Source organism: Parus major, chromosome 2 (genome assembly GCF_001522545.3).
Source record: "Parus major isolate Abel chromosome 2, Parus_major1.1, whole genome shotgun sequence".
Lineage (NCBI taxonomy): Eukaryota > Metazoa > Chordata > Aves > Passeriformes > Paridae > Parus > Parus major.
In genome coordinates, this window is record NC_031769.1 from 73,748,922 (window position 1) to 73,774,021 (window position 25,100).

At 36.5% G+C, this 25,100-nt stretch overlaps 1 protein-coding gene across 1 annotated transcript in view; it reads left to right on the top strand.

Annotated features, from left to right (window-relative positions):
- Positions 1-1,223: 1,223 nt before the first annotated feature.
- Positions 1,224-25,100, top strand: part of CDH12 (cadherin 12) — a 231,235-nt gene continuing 207,358 nt past the window's right edge. The window contains exon 1 of the mRNA XM_015619585.3: positions 1,224-1,697. The gene's annotated coding sequence lies outside the window, so the exon portion shown is untranslated. The remainder of the gene's footprint in view (positions 1,698-25,100) is intronic.

Sequence of the window (25,100 nt, forward strand, 5' to 3'; positions counted from 1 at the left end):
ATCTAAATCACATGATACTCTTTTCTCTGTAATAATGAGCTTTCTGATGTGAATATCTTTAGAAAGTAAACACATAATCCATTTTTTCTGCCACTTAACAACTTAAAAATTGCTTTCTTTACTGCTTTTCCTACTAAAAGCACAATTACACAAATTTACTTGAAAAGTATGAGTAAACCCAAATTAAATAAACTTGATTAAGAATTTCAATATGAGCTTATGATTAACTTTATTTCAGCACTCATAAAGTGATAACTAGGTATGAACTAGCATTGCTGCTATAGGTTCCCACTCTTCTTCATTAGTTTCTATCAAAATATCCATTTTCCATTTTATATTGGTGCTTCAGATCACCAATACTAAATACATTATTCTGTGAGCAAAGTTATTCTTAGTCACAGCTGGTATTTTCATAGATAAATCTGAATGGAAAATAGAGTCAACTGCCTAGTGCCGTAATTATTGTCCAAGAACAGGCAAATAGCAGAAGAGAACAGTCATAAGAGTTGGCACACTTTGGCTTGACTCGTTTGACCATGTAAGCCTGAATGCTGAACACTGAAGTCTGCTTTCCATAATACACTTGAACCAAACACAAGTAATGAATACACCTCATTCTTCTTTCACTCTGTTTTTTTGGTTTTTATCCTGATCTGAATTTAAACTGTCATCTTTAATAGATTTATTTGTATCAGTGTAAGAGAAAGGCAAATTAGATCCTTTAAATTCATTCCTTGTTGGTTTTCCCCCTCTGCTGAATGAGAGGGAAGAACTTGCATTGCTGTATTGTTGTGCTTTTCTACAGATTTATCTCCGTGTTGAAAAGTCTTTCCTGTAGTAATTTGGAAATCTTTCTCAACATTTTATTTAAATTGCCACATACACTTGTTAAATAATTCTTGTCTGTTTGGGTTTTGTTGTTCTTTTCTTTTTTCTTTCCATGGTGACTGATTGCCATCTGGGGGCTAACATGAGCCCACCATACTAATTTCACTTATTCTACCCATTAACTGCTATTGTCTCCAGGGTCAGAGACAAATGTATGGATCCACTTTATCTCTCAGCTTACAGATCTTCTCATACAGTGAGCCTTGTACTGCGAAATGGCTACATCAGCCTCTAATTACTCAGCTCTACCCTGCGTTGAATGCTGGTGTACCTTGAGAAACAGCATGCAAAAGCACATTTGTTTAAGTCCTCAGATGGTTAACATTGTGCATAACCTCCTCACAAATTACAGCCTCAGCTGCAGCACATCCATTAGTCTGGAAGAATGAAGATTCCCAAGCGGCCCTGGTGCCTTTCCCAATTCCCTTGCGACCCACCAATCCTCTCAGCGCTTTCTCTGCATGTAGGGAGTGTTCAGAGCTAATCAGGTCAATGATCATCTCACGGCTCAGGGGACATGACAGGAGCCTATCACAGCACTTACAGGATCTTCCAGACCTGAGCACGCTTGCTGAGAATCTCGTGTTAAGAAACATTGCTTTGGTGCCTCTTCTCTCACTCCCTACGAGCCTCTGAGGATTTCAGCTGATCTCTCTCTCTCTCTCCTCTAGACAGTGAGGAGTTCACTGAAAAAAAAGGCAGAGCAGCATGCGGATAGCCGGAGGGTGTTGATTGAAACTTAGATTCTCCCCGATCGCTGTTGATTGGACTGATGCTCCAGCATTACCAGAGAAAAGATTTCAATTAAGGTAAGTGCGGCTTTTTCTGGCTGCCTGCATGGTGCCGAATGTCTGCATGGAAAGTTGGAGCAGAGTGAGGTGCCAGGCTGCACTGCAGCAGGGGAGCCGCGCAGCGCGGCGGGAGCGGGCTGGGGGCAGGACCGAGCGTCCCAGCCCGGAACACCTCGCGGGAGGGATCCCAGTTTCAAGCAGCCTCTTGGGAATGGCTGCAGTTTTCTCCGATCCTGTGAGTCTCTGAAGCTTGCAAAAAAAAAAACAAAAACAAGAAAACCAAAAAAAAAACAAAAAAAACCCCCAAAGCCAAACCCCCCCCCCCAAAAAAAAAACCAAAACAAAAAAAAAACCCCAAACCAACAAAAAAAAAAAAAAAAAAAAAAACCAACCAAAAAACCAAAAAAACCCCTAAAGCCAACCCCCCCCCCAAAAAAAAACCAAACAAACAAAACAAAACCCAAACCAACAAACAAAGAAGAAGAAAAAATAAATTGTTAGGAGCACGCAGGAGTGTGAGAAGGGAGGAGGAGGAAGGGCAAGTGCACTTTCCTCCCTTTTGTATGTATTTGAGGAAGCACAGCAGCTGGAAAGCAAAAGTACATTATGGTAAAACATAATCCTGAATAAGGAGCATGATTCCTTCGCCAGCAGGAACTCGTAGATGCACAGCTTCAAAGTCCCATGGCATTTAAATGAGACAGTAAGGGATTCTTGAAATGTGAGTCAAGAATATGCATGCAGCTTTCCAGGCTACCGTCAGACTGAAGACTGTGACTGGCATGTGGAAGGAATGTTGTGCTCGGAGGCTGGTAGGATCTGGATAGTTGCTTTCGTAGGAATAGCATTTCTCGTGTGTGTGTGTGTGGGGAGGGGGGAAAGGGTAAGCAGGGGTGCTGTTTCAATACAAGTGGCCAGAAAATTAAATTGGTTGCTATGGGGTGAGAGTAGTGTTTGACTGAAGAGAGAGAGGATGCATTTTTTCACTGGCTGATAGAAAGTGAGATATATCAAAAGAAATAGACTGATGCTTGAAGATCTTTATCTGTAAGGAAAAAAGACAGTAGATGAGGGAGGCTGTCTTGAAAGATTAAGTGAGTAATAGGAAGATGTCAGAGATTTTTACACAGCCTGAAGTTAGCTAGCCTTGTACCTATGGTCTATCTACCCTAGGAAATGTCTAAAGTGAACTGATTTGGATAGTCTCAGTCATGTCCATGCTTGATAGCTATGCTACCAGGGGATGTAATTAAGGAGCTTGTAAAGAGGCCAAACTTTTTAATACTGTAAGGGATGAAATTAAGATCTGTCATATTGAAAATGTCAGTTCTCTCTGTTGCCCTTAAAAGTTAACACACTTTGTTTAAAACTCCATCATAATAGAAAGAAAACATTAATGGAAACTTCAGTGATTTCAAATAGCTTCAACAGATGTATAACTTCTAGGCAGTTTATGAAAGTGCGAATTAATTGCACTGCCTGTTTTCGACCACTGCTGTTTATTGTTGTTAAATATACCTATTGTTGGTTATCATTTACTGTTGCAAATACAATTCATAGCACTATATCCTGCATTAAAAACTCAGCTAAGCAATATGGACATATACCTCTCAAGCCTCTGCCCTACTCTTCTCCTCCCCTCCACCACTTCACCACTTCACTACCTGCCCTACCTTGCTCTCAAAAGAAAAGGGAAAAAAAAATGAGAAGGAATGGTTCAGGAAAATGTTTTTTACCTGCAGGTTACTTACTCCATTAGCCTTTTCAGTGAAAAATACCAAGTTGTCTTTCTTGCAAAACAAAATTATCATAGGGGGAAATGACCTGAGGTTTTGTGGGATTGTTTGAAGAATACTGACAGTTTGTTTTAATTATCTCTATATTCTCCTTCTCATAAATTATTTTGGAAAGTAACATATTTTCTAATGGTAACTCAAGATGACCACTGTTTTCTAGGAAAGGAAGTTTTGGAAGCAGTTACACACACTGCTCCTCATTTTGGTATAGCATATGGCTCACTTCATTTTTCATGTTAAATTTATATGACTTTTACTAAATGCGTGGGTGCTTCTTCCACCCAGAGATGCAAGTCTTGACCAGGGTAGAAGTATTTCAATGCACATATAAGAATGTACTGTATATGTCTTCACTTTTTTCCCTTCCCAACTAATCAATATTTTTTCAGTATAGTATTCATTCATATACATCAGAGTATTCATTATAAAAAAAAATCAAAATACAATAACTTAATGCGCTGCAAGGAAAAAAATCAAGTGTAAAACAGTTGCAGTTGGAGACATCCAGGTTACATACAAAGCAGGAAGTTTCTTTCCAGTCTTTCACAAGGTCTGACTACAAACATCGTTTGACATGGTGGCTTTGTTCTCCTTTTGTTTCACAAAGCTGTTGCTGTAAGTAAAAAATAAATAAATCACACTTTCATGGCAACGTGTCTGTGTGTTTCTAAACAAGTCTTACAAATACATCTCTATTATTATTTTACAAGATCACATGTTCTGTCTGCTTGTAAGTGAAGAGCGCTTACTTTCCGATGTGCCAGCCTCAGAGGTTTTATGACACGACAGTTTACCTAACACAGGGAAATGTTTGTTTTTCTCATGCTTTATAAAAAAAGACAGTAATTCTATAATTATTTCATAATCTTTTCTATTGGTGGGTTGTGAGCCTCTTCATACATAATTATGATCCTAAAAGTGACCTCAGCAATATGGGAAACAACATTCCTCTCATTAAGCAAATAAATTGGGGCATCTGACTTATTGAAGCTTTTCAGACTTGTTAAACACAGGCGGGTAGATTACACAGGAAGGCAGTATAACCTAGTTCCCTCTCTTGAAGTTGTTTTCTCTTTTTATTCTAAGGCTGTATCAAATACTATTAATATATAGCTATATGCAGAGTTCAGCTTTATTTCAGATATTTCATGTTCTTTGAATGAGGTCAGTGCTAATGTTTTTTGTCTCAAGCTATGTCTCCTTATTAGTGAGAGAAGAATGTGATTACTATCTAGCCCAACTCCATTGAAAATTAGTGTTTGATAGTAATGTTTTGATGTTTTATGAGTTTTTTAGGGAGATTCATTAAAATGAGGTTTGGAAATAGGTAAAGGAAAGGGACCTCCATGAAAATTAACATGAAATCAACCATAGACCAGTGAGGAACAGTCCCACTAAAATACTGATAGTGACATGTGAAAGAGGAAACAGCTGTTAATGACTATAGTTTGTAATCCAGATAATGTAAAAGAAAGAGATGTATTATCCTAAATGATATATAATTTCAAGAGTATGGGGTGATTGTGAGATAGAAAAAGTTTCAGGGGTTAATGAGTTTCCACAGTTTCTCTTCTTGAAGATATATGGGGAAATTGATCTACCTGAAAAGGAGGCTTTTTAACCCTGTGCTATTAACATGGGTTGAAGAACTAACATCAGCTTTCCTAGCAAGACCATTGTGTCCCACAAGACTCTTGTTATCTCTCTTTCATTTGTTGATTTCACAATCTATTTCCTGGACACTTATCCTTGCACCTTGGGGTAGCATCTTCCTCCTTGTATTGTCTCATTTTCTTCCTTAATGACATGTTTTTCTTCATTCTTTTCCTCTTAGCATTCCCTCATTCTTTCCTTTTCTTCACCTGCCATGATTCCCTTCATTCCTTTGATGCTGCAGGGACATCACTTTTCACACTTGGCCCATCTATTTAAATTTTTCACTTTTAATTGGAACAAAAACCCCACTGAAGGCACTCCAGTGCTCACAAGAATGGGACGTATGTGCTCCAACAGCTCTACCATCTCCTTATCCCGTTTTCCCCTACTTTTTAACTGCTTTTACCTGTACAGTCTTTGTGTCAGGGGCTGTATCTCACTGTACAGTAAGTAACTGGCACAGTAAGACATGGTACTGCTTCCAGCTTTGGAGTCTATGTGTGTGTCTAGACTGCAGAAATCACCTGCTCTTCACTGGTTCATGGAAACAGACTGCAAGATTTAAGTCACCTGCCTAAGAATGACATTGTTTTTGCAAAAGCACACATTACAGTCAAAAAGAGGCAGAGATTACAATGTATATATTATGCTTTTAAATGAGTAAGCTTTGAGCAAATTTTCAAGGGTTGCTATTTTCAAGCCACTGTGAAAGCTGCACCTCCTGAATGACTTGTCAGACTCTAATAAGTTGATATAGGTGCTAATCTAGTCTTTGCTACTACTTTTTCCAGGCTTCTCTTTTTATTGTGGCTTGTCATAGATAAGATAACATAGCATGTTAAAAAATTACTTTCAAACACTATCTTCTTTTGTATTAACAGAACCTTTCACAAAGGCCCAGTTGTTCTGTAGAGGTGTAACTCATTGAAGGCACTAGGTTTGGCATGTGTCACTGAATATTTGTTCAGGTAATTATTTTGTAGCAAAGCTTTGAGGATACAGTGCTTTTTTGGGAGTGACAAAGCTTCAGTCTGTTTTTCTGTTGAACCTTCAAGCCTGATGGTTTAAGCAGGGAAAAAAAATTCCAGGTAGAAAAATTCTAGATCAAAATTAAATACAAACCTATCTCGCCATATAGACAAAGTAGAGCAGAGGTAGAGTAGCAGAGGTCAAAAACACAGGTTTTACAATGCTTATATTGCAATGGATTGTTTAAAGATTCTCTTCCTCTCACCACCAGATGAGAACTAAGAGAGTTCACATCATGACACTTGGTCAGATTACTTCAGGAGCAGCTGTGGTTCAGTTTCTGTCAACTGTATCACTTCAGGTTTGAGGGTGAAGAGTCTTCCTGTAAAGATCAGACTCACTGATGTACACCAGACAGCTCCGGGCTGGAGGACCATCTTTCTGCTGCAGATGTCTCAGCTCTCAATGTTTTTTTAAGACAATGACTGTATTGGTTGGGATATGTACAATGTAAGCTTTGTTTACTATCCTGTGTTGAAGCAGAGTGGGATTTGGAGTCTGTGGGTGCTGAAGTCCATCTCTGTAATATTGTACTGAATGGCCCAGACCTGGAACCACAGCTCAGATGCAAACCTTTATGGAGAGATTCATAACAAAAGTAGATGTCTGAGAATAAAAATAAGAAATTGTCTAAGCACTTAACTCACAGTAAAATTCTGTCTACCACAGAAGTTTAAAAGTTGTATATTTAGGTACTAGAATTATGTGGTATGTCAAGTTTCAGAGTACAGTGTATTTGGAACAGTCTCCAAAACTGATGATAAATGACTTGGATAAATAGTTTTTGTTTCCACTTTTAGGCCAGATTTATTATTCTTTTCATGTATGCATTTACTCACTGACTGCATTAATACTTTGTCCAGCAAACCAAATACACTTACAAAATACCATAGTGAGTGACTTGATTAGTAAAATGCTTGAAACAATCTTTTTTCCTCTGAAGGTAAATAGATATGCAAACCCGTTTCTTTTTCAGAAAACAGACAAAACTTTTGACCTTTCTTGATCAACAATGTACTCTTGCACTGATCCCATAATCCAGCTTTTTGAACTGGGTCATTTGACCTAGAGTCTATAAGCATTAGGTAGGTTCCTGGCTGCTGTTTTCTGAAGGCTGCAAGCAGGTGCTAAGTGTAGTTGTAAATGCAGACACACATTTGCTAAACATTTGTCTGTGGCCATTTATTAATTTCACAAAAATTTGGGTTTTTTTTATGCAGCTCAAACACTACCCACAGTACTTGCTTTGAACTGGAGACCTAGATTTTGACTTCCTTTCCCTTTTCTTTATGTTTGTTCTGCAGTCCCTTTGGACCATTTATAAAGTTAGTTAGTTATACAGAAATATTTCTGTATATGTAGTTTAGGTGATAGTTTAAGCAGCTCTCTTAAAAATCAGTACAAAGATCACAAAGTACATTTATTAAGAACCTCCTTGGCATTCTGTCCTCAGGCATAGTGGCTGTGTGTGTGTATCACACACTTTCATATATCTGTTTTATGCTAAGTTTAATGTGTAAAAACAAAAAACCTACAAAAAAGAAGAACAAAAAAACCACTCCATTTCACGGTTCATTTTTTCCTCTTTAAGAAAATGTTGCAAATAAAAACTATATTGTTAAATAGAAAAGTTAATTACAGATTTCTAATAGTACCTGTAGCATGATGAAAAGCTAGAAACCAGTATTTCTTTTCTAGATTTACATTGTCTTGAACAGTCTGAGCAGAATTTTACTCAATACTTTTGCTAGGAATTTGATGATGAAGCCATTCTGCCAAATCTGAGTTTATTCAAATTTATTGCAACAAGCTTTCTATAAAACCTCATCTAGTTCAAGTAATATTTCATTCATTAAACTGGAGTAATAATTACATCCCAAAATGAAAAGCCATTGCCTTTCAATTTAGGAGACTTGTATATTTGCTTGTTAAGTGTTTTTTCAATTCTCTCTAAAATATTAATAGTATTCATGATACTTGGTTGCCATAATTTCAAATATGTAACTATATCTCTTAGAAAAGGTGTCATTTACTGTCTCAAGGAGCACTTTTTATTCCTTTACTACATAAATAGTAATAATTTTTTGGCATAAGTTAACATACCCAGTATAGATCTTTCTCACTGTAACTGAAACAGATGTTTGAGTCCTGATTTACACTACTATAAAAAAAGGAAAAAAGAAGCCCTGTGCATTTCAATAAAGGTCCTGACTGATGAGCAGACCTCTCAGTAGAGCTGTGTTTCATATTTTCATGATGAAATAGCCTGCTGATTTTTTGGTTTTGTTTTTTTCTTTCCTTTTTAAAATCTGACCTCCTATATAGTGACACTCAGGTTTTCTATAAACCAGAGCATTTTGTAATTTGGCCCTTCCACCTCTGAACTGCTACTTGAAGGAGCACGTGTCAAAAAAACAAAGTGAGAAAATGTGATATACCGGGCTTCTACTTGAAAAAGTGCATGTGTCAGAATAAATGCGGAACATGAGAGGTGGTGTTGAAAAGGTAAGTGCTGATAAGGAAAACACTCAAATTAATTTGCTAATTAAAATGCTTTTTAAAGAGCATCACGTACCTCTGATGTTTTGTGATTCAGTGTAAAAATTGCTATCCCGTTTTTGGTCCTCACTGCATATAAATCTAATAAAATTTTAAGACGCTATCACCTTCTTCTGCATTTGTCCTCGTCTATCCTCATCTCATTCCTATCCTTCTCTTTTTACTATTAATATTTGTCTACGTCCTTTGTTAATGCGCAGAATGCGTAAGCAGCTATTTCAGGTGCATCAATGGACTTCAATCCCACTCCACATTACCCATCAGATGCAAAACACAGCAATTACCTGTCACTATTTTTCACCCTGAGAGCCAAAATTTATCTGTCAAGGACGTATTTGAGTTCCAGCAGCCAAGAATGTGAGTAATCCTAGGCTAGATGTAGATGAGAAACTATGTATGGCAGGATGGAGCAGAGTCATCAGGGCAAGCAATTGGATGATTTTAACAGTTGAAGATGAAAAAAAACTCAAAAAAACAACACCCAAAAAACCCCCACAGGAAATATTAGAAAGTAGCCTTTTTTGTTGTTGTTGTTGTTGTTTGTCTTGATTTGGGTATTTTCGGTCAGGTAGAAATATCTTTCTCCATTCCTGTTATTTAAACTGGGTGAGTTTGTTTTCTTATTTATTTATTTTTTTAATTTTGTCTGGAACTGCCTGGAGTATTATCTTCCAACAAACAACGGGCATTTTTTTGCAAATGTTTTCTAAAGGTCATTCTTTTTTAATCAACTCACAATTTTCTGTAATAATTGTATGACATTTTTTTGCCCTATGTGTGATCAAAGAGCATGAATACTTTAAATAGAAAACTTACACACAACTGTCTTTCTAAATGTTGCTGTTACAGTTCTGTGCTGAACAACCAGAATTGCCATTCACTTCTCATTACATAGTGGCTATACAATCCTTTTTGTGGTACATGCCTAGGGATGCTAATTCAGGTAAAAATTGCAAGGTGCTATGTTTAAATTTTATCTTGAGTGGATGGTCTCAGAACAATTTCTCAATATGTCTTCTGTCCAGTCAAGGTATGAACACAGTTCATGTTCACATACCTAGTGACAGATGATGATTTTAACTAACAGCTGAGACTTAATAAATCCACCTTGATATAATCTCACTTATTTGACAAAGAGCAGCTGGAGCTGTTTACCATGCACCCTACCTCCGTTATTTCTATTAGTGCAGGTTCTACCAGCCAGAACATAAGTGGATCTACCTAAAACATTTTGAATGCAGTGTTTAGGTGCATCAGACATTTCTTTTTCTAACACGTGTTCTTTAGGTTCTCTTTGGACAAATACCATGGTAGGGACATAGTTTATTATCATTTCAACGCATACTTTGGGATATTTGGGATCATTCTTTGATCCTCTGTGTCTTTGTGCCTGTATGTCTTGCACAAAAATGATAAAGAAATAGAGGTTTTGTGCAATCTAAAATTTTAAAACGTACAAGTGTTGGAGGTGTGTTGTGCACCTTACTTGTTCATCTTGTTTTCAGATTTTAATTTTGAAAAAAAATTATCTGATATTACTGATTTCCATAGTTAAACTAACAATTTTAAGAGCCATTCTTCTAAAGTTTCTGGTAGGATATCTCCCCCTCCCCAGTAAAAGTAAACAAAAGTGTTTGTTTTGGAAAATGTGTCCTTCCTACCTCTTTAGTGCTAATCTCCTCAGATAGAAATTGTCTTTCTTGCAAAGAAACAAAACTTGGGTCAAATGTGGTTTAGTTTTCATAGGACATATATTTTTTTTTTTTAAAGTGCACTTCATAAGGAATAAATGTGATGCTTTAAATAGCTTGTCAGGAAAAATAAGTGATTTTTAATGCAGATCTATGAAATAGATGCTCTTTAGTAGCATCAATACCCCTGAAGGCAAACATTTGAAAAGGCAGAGAGCATCATAACACTAAAATAAATGTTGTGAGTAGGATAGAAGACAAAACAATACAAGTAAATAAACATTTCCTGTCAAAAAAAGAAAGTACTAGTAATCAAAATTATTGTTCTATTTTTTAGTTTCTTTGCAAATCTCTAATGAGACATTGAAGTCATATGAATATTAAGGATTTTTTTCTCTTTAATTACTTTCAAAATATTTTTTAATCTTTATTTTTATTCTAAAAGTAATTAAGAATACAAATGAAATACATACTTGTTTTCTTTATCATGCAAAATTCTACTGCTCTGTTACTGAGGCAAAACACAGCCATAGAAATGAAAACTAATTCTAAGTAATCACTTGATGTATTACTTTATAATTCTTTATGAAAGTATAATCCCATGTATGTTGGAATTTGATATTCTAAAATGAAAGAAATCTCAAGCTCTCTGTGAAACCAACTGTTATTTGATAATCACTAGCAAGAATTTTGTAACTGGATAATCTCATTCATCTGTCTTTGAGGCATGAGTGACTCTTTGAGGCATGGGAGGTATTGTGAGTGGAGCATTGCTCTGGTACTATAACATAGCTTTAATTTAATTTAAAAGGTTATCAAGTTTACCAACCCCACAACTGAAAAAAGTTTTGGAGTCTGCTCAGTACATTGCCTCATAGTTAAAAACCTACAGCAACAGAAGTATCTGGCAAACTCTGGTTTACAGAGCAGGCAAAAAATTGTTCAGTCAAAAAATTGTTCAGAAGAGTCAACCTGGATGGAAAAACTAATTTAACCTTCTGTTATTTCATCAGAAGCTGTATCAGGCTACGGCTATGAAGTACACTGGACATGTTTGATAGAATTAGAAAATCTAACTGAGAGGGTAGGTTTGATAAGCACTCATGAGAGCTTTGAAATTTCATGGAATGTCCAAACAGAGTCTTAGAACTATTAAGTCTTAATTTCTACTGTACCCTTATGGCTGGTACTGAAGTGTCATTCATTGTCTAGGATGTTGAGTAATAGACAAGTTCCTGCTACAGTCATTAAACCAAAGTGCCAAGTATGGAACAGTGCAGCACCTCTGATTGAGATTAGGTAAGAATGTGATTACTTATGTGATGCCATCAAGAGTTCCTGAGCTTTTTGTCTTGGACAAATTGAAGTTTATAAGTACTTGTGGTAGGTCGATCTTGGCTGGATGCCACGTGCTCACCAAGTCATGCTATTGCTCCCCAGCTGGACTGTGAAGAGAAAATAAGATGAAAAACAAATCAAGGGTTGAGATAAGGCAGTTTGCTAAAGCAAAAGTTTAAGTTTGCATATGCACAAACAAAGAAAAAGAAAACATTTATTCTCTACTTCCTGTCAGCCAGTGATGTAGCGGTTGCTCTGGAAAACAAACATTGTAAACTACAAATGTTCCACTTTCCTCCTCCTTTCTGCTTTTATATCTGCTTTTATTTCTGAGCTGATATATGGTGTGGAATATCCCTTTGGATAATTTAGGTCAGCTGGTCTGGTTGTGTCCCCTCCCAGGATCTTGCCCACCCCCAGCCCCTTGATGTGGGGAATGCTGAGGGACAGCGCTGATGCTGTGCCAGCGCTGCTCAGCTGTACCCAAAACTCTGGTGTGTTATTAACACCTTTCCAGCTCCCGATGCAGAGCACAGCACTGTGAGGGCTGCTGTGGGGAAAGGAATTCCAGCTCAGCCAGATCCAATACAGTACTGAAATAATTGTTCTCTGCCAAAATTCCTTTGCCTTTAAATAAATAAACAAATTGAAAAAAAAAAAAAGAAAAAGAAAAAAAGACAAACTTGGTTTGTCTCATTTTTCCCACCCATGTTTCTCACGAAAAGGTTTCTGTTCCCAGCTTTTGGAAAATTCTCCATCTGCCCAACTGTCTTGGTTTGAAGACAGGTGTTTGCTAAGGAAGGCAGGAGCCTTTCTTGAAATGGAAAATGTAAACCTTCTCTTCAAATTATTGTAATTTTGAAATTAAGGGGCTCTCAGGAAAAAATATGGGAGTAGGAATAGCAGTTCTTTACTAGTATGTATAAATAAAAAATAAAACCTACAAATTAATAGGAAAATTAAAATAAAATCCAGTAGTACAAAAAACACTGTCAGGTCAGATTACAACCTGACACACTGTTGGTCAGGGTGTTGGTAGCAGTCCGATTAAGTGGTGTCTGCAGTCCTCCTGGAGTGACAGATGTGGTTCTGTTGAAGCAGTGATCTTGTAGAAGGGTGTAGTTTTCTTCTGAAGGTCCAGTGGTGATGCAGGAAGGTCTCTGTTTCTTCTGGGAATCTAGTGGAAAAAAGACTGTGGTGTTCTAAATCTCAGATTATATCTAGGTAAGAATGCTTGCTTCTTCCTTTGGGAACATCTCACAATAGGATGATGTAATTTTATCACTTATGCAGCAGCACTCCATCATTAACAGGAGATATTCTCCTGGAGTTATGAGGGATGGGTCATGGAAGAAACAAAGAACACCGCCACACCTGGTTTTAGCAGATGGTAACAGAATTCCTACTTTTGGTTACATTTTGCATTGCAAAATAAGACACCAACATAAAAGTCAAGAGACTGTTTCCTTTTTTCATTTATCCCAACCCAGCAAATCAAGGGTATTGGGTCAATATAGTAATTGCTGCTTTCTGGGAGTCATGTTTCCCTCCATAGGTCCTTAGCATCATTTTCTCTATTCCTAAGGATGTAATGAGTCACTATCTCAAGACTTAACTCAATTTTTTACAAGAGTTAGGCTTGTGATCACAAATTGCCATAATGTCAGATACTAATCTCAGGGATTGTCATAGGCATACGTAGAAACATTCTTAGTTTGGATTAAGGAATTGGTAGGAGAAGAGGGATTGAGGCTATATATCTTCTTGAATATGGAAGCATTATATTTATTTCAAATAACAGTGATAGACAGCAATTACAGCCTTTTCTCCTTCCTCAGGGGAACTGAACTGCTGCTGGTTTAGGGGAGGCTGAGCTGCTACTGGCTGCTGCCATTTAACATTTAGGTTCCTTTGAAACAGTTTGTGAAGTACTTCTCTTTTCTTTTTCTTGTTCCTTTGATTTTCCTGATGAATATGTTCCTGAAATGCCCTTTAAAGTGAGTTCAGATACCTGTGCAAATAATATCTTTTAAACACCTGGAAGAGACCAGCAAACATAAATCTTTATTTCAAGAGAGTCTGTCTTCAACAAATTCCCCTTCCTCCCCACAACTGGATGTATGCAATAAAACAGCAGTTAATATGTACTTATATATGATTCTTATTAATGTTCATGTGGAGCTATAATGTTTCTTCTATACTGTTCTCAACCTTCCTAACACCAGAGAAGGAAAAATTAACTAGTGTTGATTTTTTCTATCAGGAACAAGAGAATTCCTATTGCATGTATACGTCAGTAATTGTGTCTGAGAAAAGGAAGTGGCATTTCTGTGAGGAAGGACATATATGAGCATCTTGGTTTTGTATATTGTTGTCAGATTGAGCATTGTTTAAAGTTAGTGCAATACCCACAGCGTGAGATATTGGCATATTTATCTCATCTTTACACACTTTGTATGTCCCTCAAGCTCAGATTAGACATTATATAATGACTGTCAATTTTTATTTGTTCATTTCCTGTTATTCCTTCTCTCTAAAATCAGACAATTTGATATTCTTTCCAAATACTACTGTTGCTACTTTCCCGGGTTAGGCAGGCTTCTTACTTAAAAGATGCTTCCTTTCCCCTCAATTCTATTCCCTTGCTTAACAGGTACCCCTCAGCATCCACTTTAGAACAGACACCAAGTCAAAGAAATAAAAAAGGATATGTAAGATCAGTTCATCCTAAAGATCTTCTATATTACACTCTATCCAAGTATGTTCACATGCTGTTCTTATAAATCTTTGTTCATTCTTGTATATGGTTTTCCTTCCTGTGTGGCTGTTATAAAGGTATCCATGTAATGGGTAAGTAGAATGAAAGAAAAAAAAAACCCAACAAAACCAGTCTAACTGCACACTATAAGTCTTTTAAATCAGCGTGAAACCAGCTCTTTAAAATGTCAATATTATTATCAGAAAAATACGATTTTATTCCACTTGTTTAGAAGGCTGCTGGATTTGCATGACCCAAAGAAATAAGACCTTTGCAGAATAGTGCAAAAGAGAATGTAAAGGTACAATAGAAGGATTAATTGTGAAAGTAATCATGCTAGTTTTCTAATTATTCAAGTCTTAATTACAGCTGTGTTGGCCCAATTAGCTCAAAACACAAGGCTAATGTTAGGGTTGGGTGGATACTCAGCATCTGTGCATAAGTAAGAGGCATCTGTTGCCAAGTGGTGGAGCGATAGAAAGCGTCAACTCACCAGCTGTGAAGTCAACAAAGCTCTTAAAAACCAAATTTGAGCCAACACAATGATTTAGCACCCTTGGGAGTGTGTAAAGCTTATCACACATGTCTACTTTAGCTAGTTGTTGTCACCTAGAGGGACTGAAATCTAGAGCAACTATGCATATTTAAGTCTTTGCCTGCTTTTAAAATAATGCCCTGCCTGACAGAGATCTGCAGTGGGGAATCTGACAGTGACATTTCTGCCCTTCAGTGCTGCAGTGGTGTTTTGTTGTTTTGTTGTTTTGTTGTGTTTTTTTTTCCCTTGAACAATCTAGAGAACTAAATATTGCTAAGCTTTTCAGAATATATAGTGCCTTAAGATTTTACAGCATTTTACAAGTATTACATACAGACAAAAGGATAGAAAATGGTGTAATATTCAGAGCAATATCTTGTTTAAAAAGTGTTGTCTTTTCTTTCCTGGAACCAGTTTTGTAGGAAGATGTGGCTGTATTATATATCCATTGTATCTTGTACTTTGTTTATTGCTATCAATTCCAGAAAGACAGGATTTTTATGATTGTGACTATTGATACTGATCTTAGTAATTTCTAGTATTGCCTACAGAGACTGAGGATATTAATAGTGTTGCTAACTTTACAATGGTGTGTTTAATATTTATGCATTATTAACTTTTAATGGTAATGTATAAACTTTACTGAAAGATAATCAATTGGCAACAAGAACAAGAGAAGAAGGTGAACATTAAAACCTAAGATGGAATTATATTGAACACTAATGCATTCACTTATGACCTAGTTCTGAATGTTATGGATCCTTTGTCAGGGACTTCATTTGCATTACTTTCAAGTTTTTATTTATTCACATATCACAAAGTACAGATGCAGGAGTGTTTAGATTCAATGTAGTCTGATAGTGTTGTTAATTTACATGAAATGCAGAGTTTGGTATTCTACTGCAGTGCAATAGAAAATGAGCTCAACTTTCAAGATTGCCTTCACAAGAATTTTCAATTACATTAAAATAAAATTAAACTGAGTTATAGGTCATTTCAAGCATCCTGGGTCCAGGTTTCTTTATTTGCAAATTATGAGGAGAGAAAGGTTTTTATTTCCTTGCTGTTTGAGCCAATATGTCTTTTAAGGTATGGTTTGTGCTCTAATACAGAGCCTTTTGCTTTTTTAAAAAAAAAAAGAAAAAAGTCAATGTCTGTATGGCAATACTTGATCTATTCTATCAAAGTAGCAATCTGGCTGGACCACAAAAACCAAGCAGCTCAACCTACTTGTATAAAATATCTATAAATAAACACAACTACTTCTGAAGAGATGTAATGAAGTGTAAACTTTATTGGTTGTAAACTGAGCACTTTGGTGACTTGGAAAACATTTTTTTTCAACTCACAATTAATTTAGGTGCTTCAGCATCTGCATAGTCACGAAATAAATTCAGCAGTTCTTCACATTGTACTGAAATTTGTGCACAATTGTGTGTGCAGTGATGTAATGAAAGCACTACATTACATTTAGCTCAGATTAGCTGACCAGTTTTGCTTATGATTGTGAGACTTCATCAGAAGCTCCTGGAAGGTCTAATTCTGCCATCTCCACCAATGAGTCACCAGTGCCACGTGCCTGACTATAGTATTGCTGTAAATGGGAAGGAGAAGGAGCATAGTGAGACAGGCAACAATTAATTACGTGTGCTCTCATCCTTTGGATTTAAGTTTCCTGTTGCATTTATGGCTGTATTACACCTGCAAAATGTTCTTTCCTTTTAAATCATATTGACAATGTGAATAGCATGTGTGTACTTTAACTAAACAACTTACCAATTCAAGTGGGCTGCCTCTGCTGTAAGGCATGAACTCAGAAGTGATAAAGCATGGCACTGCTTCAGTAAAATGGAATAAGAAATCATTTTGACAGAGCTTAGATCTTGGTCTGGGCTGTTGAATGGGTTTGGTTGCGGGATTTATTATTTCCCCCCGCCTGCCCTTTTCCTTTCAAGGTCAATGTTCCTTATTTTTTGTAGAGCACATCTAACATGACATAACAGAAAGAAATGCAACCTGGCTGGGTTAATGCTTTTGGGGTAAAGTGGACTTCTGAATGCAAGGAAAGAGCACCTGAGAAACAGTGTTCACAGTCACCACATGAAGAAAAACAGTGAATGAACAGCAGATGATCAGGCTGCATACTTTTACAAGGGGTGTGTTATGAAAGATTTTGAAAGCAAATATTTTAGTCTATAAGTAAAGGAAATTCTCTTTTGTTTAATTCAACTGCATGGAATTAAAAGAGAGTGGAAGTGCTCTGATCATAGAATCTTCTGTTTTGTCTGAAAACAGATTCTTGTTTATAGGGTCTGCAGACATCTTTAAAATAGCAAATTTAGGCAATAAAAACTTTTTCTTTTAGTTAATTTCCTTTCCTATCATTACTAATGCAGGAACATTGTAAAAGTGAGCAGCAATGATTCTTTTGAAAATGACTTGACATTTGCCTATCATAAGAATGGAATTTTAAAATGTCTAATCTACAATATTGCAGATGACTGACTATAGAGTGTCTGTAAGACTAATTTATCTTTTTGAAGCTCTCTTGGGTCCTGAAAAAAAGCAAACCTATGCTCCTTTTATCACAAAGGGAGATAATGCTTCCTTTGCTGTTCTTCCATCCTAGATGCTAAAACAATGGTAAAACATCAGTCTCATGTAAGCTAGACTTTTTCTAACCCTCTGCCCAGTACAACTTCTTGCGATATATACATTTACATAAATACCACATTTGTGGGTAGAAATTGTGGCAAGTTGTAGCTCAAAATCAAGCTCCTATGTTCAATGGATATCAACTCTTAAATTTTATTTTGTTATAAGATACTGGATTTTACCAAAAACTAATGAGGTACAGTAGAGTAGACAGAGCATTTAGTCTGACATAATCATTTCAGTAAGATGGTATTTCTTTAAATCATTTCTGCCAAACACAAAGCATCAGTCTCGTAATTTTATTCTATTATATTCAAATTGTCATCTTTTGTAGGGCTTTCTTTATGAAGATCATTTGGGTAACATTAGCAGTTGCAGTTTGAAAATGCACCTTGCACTTCATGCAGCTTACAAACTCTTCTCGATATATCATGTCTCAAACACACCAACTAAATCAAGTGACTTCAGTGAGGTTATTCCATAATGTTATAAGTTTCCATAAGAACAGCTAACGTCAATATCTGTCTGGTAGAATCACATCAGCATTTTCTGCTACTTCAGATTGAATTGTTATGGTAAGGTAAGTGAAAAAAATTACAAAATATCATATGCCTGAGTGTCTAGGCATGCTGCTTATATCTCATCACTAAAAGCTGTTCACGCTGAGGTCAATGACACGTGCTGGGATGATTCCTTCAATAAGTTTTATCAAGTGTACTAATTTTAGAGTAGCTATTTAATTATAAATTATACCATAAAAATTATTGTAAGACTTTGATTCAGTGAAACATTTGTAATATTGATTTCTGTGGTAGAGAAAGTGATCAGAAAACAGAGTAGAAGTGAGGTGATAATTTATCCATTAGGCAAGGATAAAGGCAATGTATGTCATCCTGTATGCCACGCCCCAGCAAAGATTCTCTTTGTACTATTGTTTTACTGAGATGAGGGGTTTTTTTGTCTGCAGACTCCTTCAGGACAGAAATAAGTCAAACATGAGATAGCATTAATCCAGTTTTACAGAGGAAGAAAATTACTGTGCTTATTCTCTTTGAGACTCATTACATTCCAGAAGACATATGGAAGCAGGAACTATTCTTTCCTGTACAAAAATCAAGATTTGAATATGGTATGAAGGACACTGATCATTTTTTTATACTCCTGTAACTTTTAATACATTAAGTCAAGACTCTCCATTCTCTCTGTACAACTATAACTGTACTAAGTTTAATAACTTGATTTGAATTCATTATATGTGAAGCTGTTACTGCCAGAGACCTTTCTTAACCCTTTAGGAATTGTATAAAAACAACATACTGGACATCAATCTGTTTATTCCACAGTTCCTATAAGCATTATTTTTTGCAATTTAATGTGAATAAATAGTTCATTGATACCACAAATCATATGGTTTATATAATGCTTATGGAAATTATTTGTCATAACTTTCTCTGTTTATTATTAATACAAGTCCTCATCATTTATAGTATCTATTCAATTTCTAACTTCTCTACCTACTTTCTTAGAGTAACATCAGAATAAATTCCAGAGAATTCCTACTCTTACTTCTAACTTCCCCATGCTCATAAGGATTCTGTTTGAATTGTAAACTGAACATAAGAACTGTACCACCAGCTGGATTTTTATTTTTTTTTTCTGTGTATTTAGGACTAATTCAAGTCCCAGTGATGTGAACCTGAGTTTTCTTATTGACTTCCCAGTGAGGTGGATTAAGCCCTTAGGCAGTGCTTCTAATTCTTGTTCTCTAATGCCCAATGCAGTAACTAGGGAGTACTAAAGCATATCTCAGTTATTAACCATACTCAACCAACTAAATGAGTATTAACCATACTCAACACCAGAATTGGAGTAACTGCAAATGTATCACTCATGAGGAAGACATAGTAATTGCAGCTCGTGGTTTTACCTTTCATAATGAAAAATAAACAAATTCTTAAATTATTAAAATTTTCAAATAAGATAGCATTATTCATCCACTATTTTTATATGCAATTCTAGAAAGAAAATTACTGGTCACAATAATAGAGGCACTGAAGTAATCAAAGTACAAACCCATACTCCTTTATACTACTTCAAGTCCTTTTCTTAATTTTAGACACTCTAAACTTGAAATCCCATAATGTTCCTTTATTTTGATGTGACAGCAACTTGCTGTCATCCTGATAATTCCCGTCAATAATGATGTTCTTTCTTCTTGATAAGAATGAGAGGGAAATAGATGAGTAAGGTTTTTAATTAAATGACTCTGTATGTCTCTTCCACGCTCACAGCTTAAACTTTGTCTTGCAGGTAGCCAGGAAATGATTCTCATTCAACCACAAGAGAGGAGTTAAAAAGACCAAAAAAAAAAAAAAAAAAAACCCCAAAAGGGGAAAAGTGTGGTAATATGTTAGTTGTCATTTTTAACAGTAAGCAAATGAGAATTTCCTTAGTGCATTTAACTTTAAAAATTCAAATCTAAAAGTTGACACTGTGGTTCCCCATTCCTTAAGGAATATAAAATAGAGGACTCTATGAAGTGACAGGCACTAGCTGCCTCTGTCAGACAACAGCAATGAAATTTCAGTGATCTCTGTGTACTAAAATGGAGTATATTTGAAGTGCAGTCTGATAACAGAATTCACTCCTTATGTCACACTTAAATTTGCGAGGCCATTGCCAAAAGTTAGAGCACAGAAATCTGAAGCCTATGCTATGAAAGGGGTGATGATCCAATTCAGATTTAGAAAGGCAAACAAAACAGTTATACAAGCTGGCCCCCTAATACATCTGTAACTTTACTCCAGGCATCTGCTGTAGTCCCATGTCTTCTTTAAGAAGCATACAAAGGAAATAAAAAATCACTATTTTTTTCTTTTACTCACCAGTTAAGTTATGCTAAGGCAAATGCATTAATTAGTTTCCTGCATACTCTCAAGGGAGTAGACAGGGGATCAGATCTACATCCCAAACTTTGAATGGATAAGTCTAAGTTTTTATAAGCAAAATGTTAAGAGACAAAATTAGGTTTCAGTTATTCTGAAACATGTAGTACCAGTTATCTGTATAGTTTTGGAACACTTCATCTGGAAGAGACTAGACAGAAAAAGTTAATTCCTTTGTAAAAAATGCCGTATAATATCTTCCAACTGCCTTTTGGAATTGGAAATTCAGGAACTTAAAGCTTTCCAGAGCTTAATGGGGGGTTCCTGTCAAAGGTATCTCATAATAGGAGAAGCAGGATAACAGAGATTTCCAGAGATGATGCACTGCTATGAAAAGTATGGACTACACATGCCATGGACCATGCCTGAAGATAGTGTTGAACATTTGGAGTCTAAGAAGGGTCTCTGAGACAAACTTCAAACAGAACACAAATTTTTAGGTTGGCCAAGTGTTCCACGATCTTCTGTTTGACTTTTTTGATTCCTGAATTTGGAAGATTTTTTTGGGATAGAAGCGTAACTGCATAGAGGAGCTAGCCAAGAACATATCCATGTCTTTCCAAAGCAAGACAAAATACATGAGATTGTAAGAAAAGGAACATTTGCATTTGTACCTTAAATGAGAGTTCATTTTTTTTATTTGATGTGTATAAGAAAATTCACAAAATACAAGGCTTTTTGAAATAAGTCGATATATTTAACCAACAAAAATGTTTCTCTTATTAAATTTGGTTTCATGAACATTTGAATAACTATGGGTTGCTGGTAATTCATCAATTCTGGAACACAGTTTTAAAATTATGATTGTCAAAGGTATTATGTCCAAATACAGACATATGGCAAGGGACAGAACATATTCAAGTAGACAAAATAGTGAAAATGTTCTTTAAAAAGACTAACAATTACTTAATTTCAGTTTGCTTGAAATATATTGTGAGTTCCTTTTTGTATTTAATTTGCATTTCATTTAAAAACATGAAACTGTCATGGTGAGAGCTGTAGATTTGAGACTACTAAAGAGATTTTTTCCAAAAATGTGAAAATAAGTAGCATGATATCTATCATCTGGTAGGCATCAAGAAATGATGAAAGTAGAAATGAAAGAATCAGAAACATTTAGGTTGGAAAAGACCATTAGGATCATCAAGTCCAGCTAATCATGTCCCAAGGTGATACATCTACATGTCTTTTAAACACCTTCAGTGATGGTGACTGCATCACTTCCTGGGTAACCTGTTCCAGAGCTTGACAGCACTTTCCATGAAGAAATTTTTTCCTAATATCCAAAAAAACCCTTTTCTGATGCAACTTGAAATTTCCTCTTCCCCTACCACTTGTTACATGGAAGAAGCTACCAACCCTCATCTCACAACAACCCCCTTCAGGTAGTTGTAAGGAGTGTGAAATTCTCCTCTGAGCCTCCTCTACTCTAGGCTAAACAACCCCAGCTTCCTCAGCCACTCCTCAAAAGATTTGCATTCCAAACTCTTCCCCAGCTCCGTTGGCCTTCTCTGGACATGCACCTTAATGTCTTTCTTGCTGTGAGGGTACCTGAACAGAGCACAGGGTTTGGAGTGTGGCCTTACCTTGCTGTGTACAGGGGGGCAATCATTTCCATGGTCCTGCTGGCCACACTACTGCCGATACAGAACAGGATGGCATTGGCGTTCTTGGCCACCTGGGCACAGCTGGCTCATGTTCACCTGGTGGTCAACCAGCACTCCTAAAATGTACTTTTCTGCTGGGCTGCTTTCTAGCCACTCTGCCCCCAGCCTGTAGTGGTGCAGGAAGTTGTTGTGACCCAAAGGCAGGACCTGGCACTTGACATTGTTGGACCTCTACAATTAGCCTTGTCCCATTGATCCAGCCTATCCAGATCCCTCTGCAAAGCCTTCCAGCAGATCAACACTGCTGCCCAAATTAGTGTCAACTACAAGTGACTGAGAGTGCACTCAATCCCCTCATCCATGTTCTCAATGAAGATATTAAACAGGAATAACCCCAAAACTCAGCCCTCAGGAACTCCACTAGTGATCTGACCACTAGCCGGATATAAACCCATTTACCAGCACTTTTCAGGCTCATCCATCCAACCAATTTTATATTATAATATAGATATTTTATTTTTTACCCAGCAAACCCAGTGGACCTATCCAAGTCCTGAGCAGCAAGTTTCTCTAGGAGAATGCTATGGAAGACTGTGTCAAAGGACTAGCAAAGTCCAGGCAGAAAACCTCCAGAGCCTTTCCCTCATCCACTAAGTGTGTTGAATTGCCATGGAAAGGAGATCTGTTTGGTGAATCAGGGCCTGCCATTTCTAAACCCATGCTGACTAGGCCTGAACATTTGGCTGTTCTGTACATGTCATGTTCATGATCTGATCAAGTTCAAAATGATCTGCTCTATTCCTTCTAGTGACACTGAAGTCATATTGACAGGTCTATAGCTCCCCAGATCCTCCTTCCAACCCTTTTTATAGATGGGCATCACACTGGCCAAACTGCAGTCCACTGGGACCTCCCCAGTTAACCAAGATGATGATGGAAAGTGGTTTGGGGAGCATTTATGCCAGCTTCTTAAGTACCCTTGGGTGGATTCCACCCAGTCCCTTACACTTGTATGTGACTAAGTGGTATAGCAGGTCACTGACCATTTCCTCATTTGTTATGGGGGCTTCATTCTGCTCCCCGTGCCTGTTTTCCAGCTTAGGGGGCTGGGTATCCAGAGAACAACCAGTCTTACCATAAAATATGAGGCAAAGAAGTACCATTAAATACCTCAGACATTTACTTATCTTAGTAAATTTCATCTTCCATCCAATGAAGTTTCTCCTTAGCCCTCCTTTTGTTGCTGAAGTATTGATCGAAATATTTTTAACTGTCTTTTTTATCAGTAGCCAGATGTAAGTTCTAGGCAGGTTTTGACTCTTCAAATTTTCTGCCTGAACAACCTCACAGTATAATTTTAGTCCTCCAGAACTGCTTGCCCTTTTTCCAAAGGCCACAAACCTTAAATTTTACATATTCACATGTGGTTAATCAAGAGCCATCAAGCAATTGCCTGGATCAGCACTTTCTATCAGAGGTATGATAGGTGTTGGTAGCAATTAAGCTAGAGTTCACTGTCAAGCTTGTGTTGTGATGGAAGATTCTGGGTTTATTTTCACTTAGTATCAACAAATCTTTGTGTTGATACTAAGTGAATGATGTGTATGTGTAACTGCTTGAAAAGCAAATGCAAATAAGAACATCTACTGGTGTGCAGATTGGAAGGTAGTAATGCATTAGAACTGAGAAATCATAGATCACTAAGACTTTAAACTGTACTAATGTAAACTTTGATTTTCCTTTTCATCAGAAGTTATTCTTTCTTTATTTCATCCATATTAACTTTAAATGAAATGCCTGCAGGTTTTTCATATCTGAAATTCCTGGGGTTATTTTCATAGTTATTCATAAACTACTACTTTTGCTTGTTGTTGTAAGACATTAAGTTCTTTAACCAAAAATACTTCCAAGCCTAATTAAGCATGTGACTAGTACTGGTGAGTACAGTAAGTTTACTGACGTGCTTAATTTAAAGCCACACATAACTGATTTGCTAGTAAAAAGTATGTGAGCATATAGAGCTGTATAGTTTTCCAGTTCACAATTTGAATATGAAACTGCTCTGAAAAAAGTGTGTTCTCTGTTAACAGAGAAAGAAAAGGTATAAAAATATTCACTTTTCTGCCTTTTGCCATCACAGCATGACTCCAATAGGTGGTGAGTAGCTGCACCTTTCTCTAAAGTCTGTTTTGTAATTCTAAGCACTGCATACCTCTTTGTACCAATGCTTTTTATTTACTGGTTTTATCTTTTTAATCTCAAAAGTTATTGGAAAGTTAGACTGTGAAAAACAGCTGCAAATTCAAGACAAAATTGGCCGAAGTTGTAAATCAAAGATTCCTCTGGTTTCTGATAAATTAAATTATTTTTTATAGAAAGGAACAGTTGGAAAATAGACAATGAATATACAGAATTTCATGCAAAATTTTGACTAAGAATTCAGACAGTTATTTTTTACCAATCTTACTGAATTTAACATAATTTACTCAAGATGATATTAAGCCTCTGTGCCTAGAAGCATTTCTAGGCTGAGGGAGAAGTTGTGATTTTTTTCTGTACACTGGAGACAAATTCCTATGTCTGTGATTTTTGAGGGACATATTAGTTAATTACTAATAGGTTTCTGGAAATGCTTGAAAAGGATCCAGGACACAGAAGGGTTTAACCTTCTTTTTCCCATTAGCATTGGGAAGTGTTCTTTTGGCTCTGTGCCCTGTGATAGCATATCTGTGACCCTCAAGTCTTTCCCAGGCCCTCATGCCCTACTTTAAATTTCAGTAGACATTGATTTTTGCAGAGGTACTTCCAGATACCTAAGCCAAAGTCCTAAATTTCAACTTTGTTTACAAATA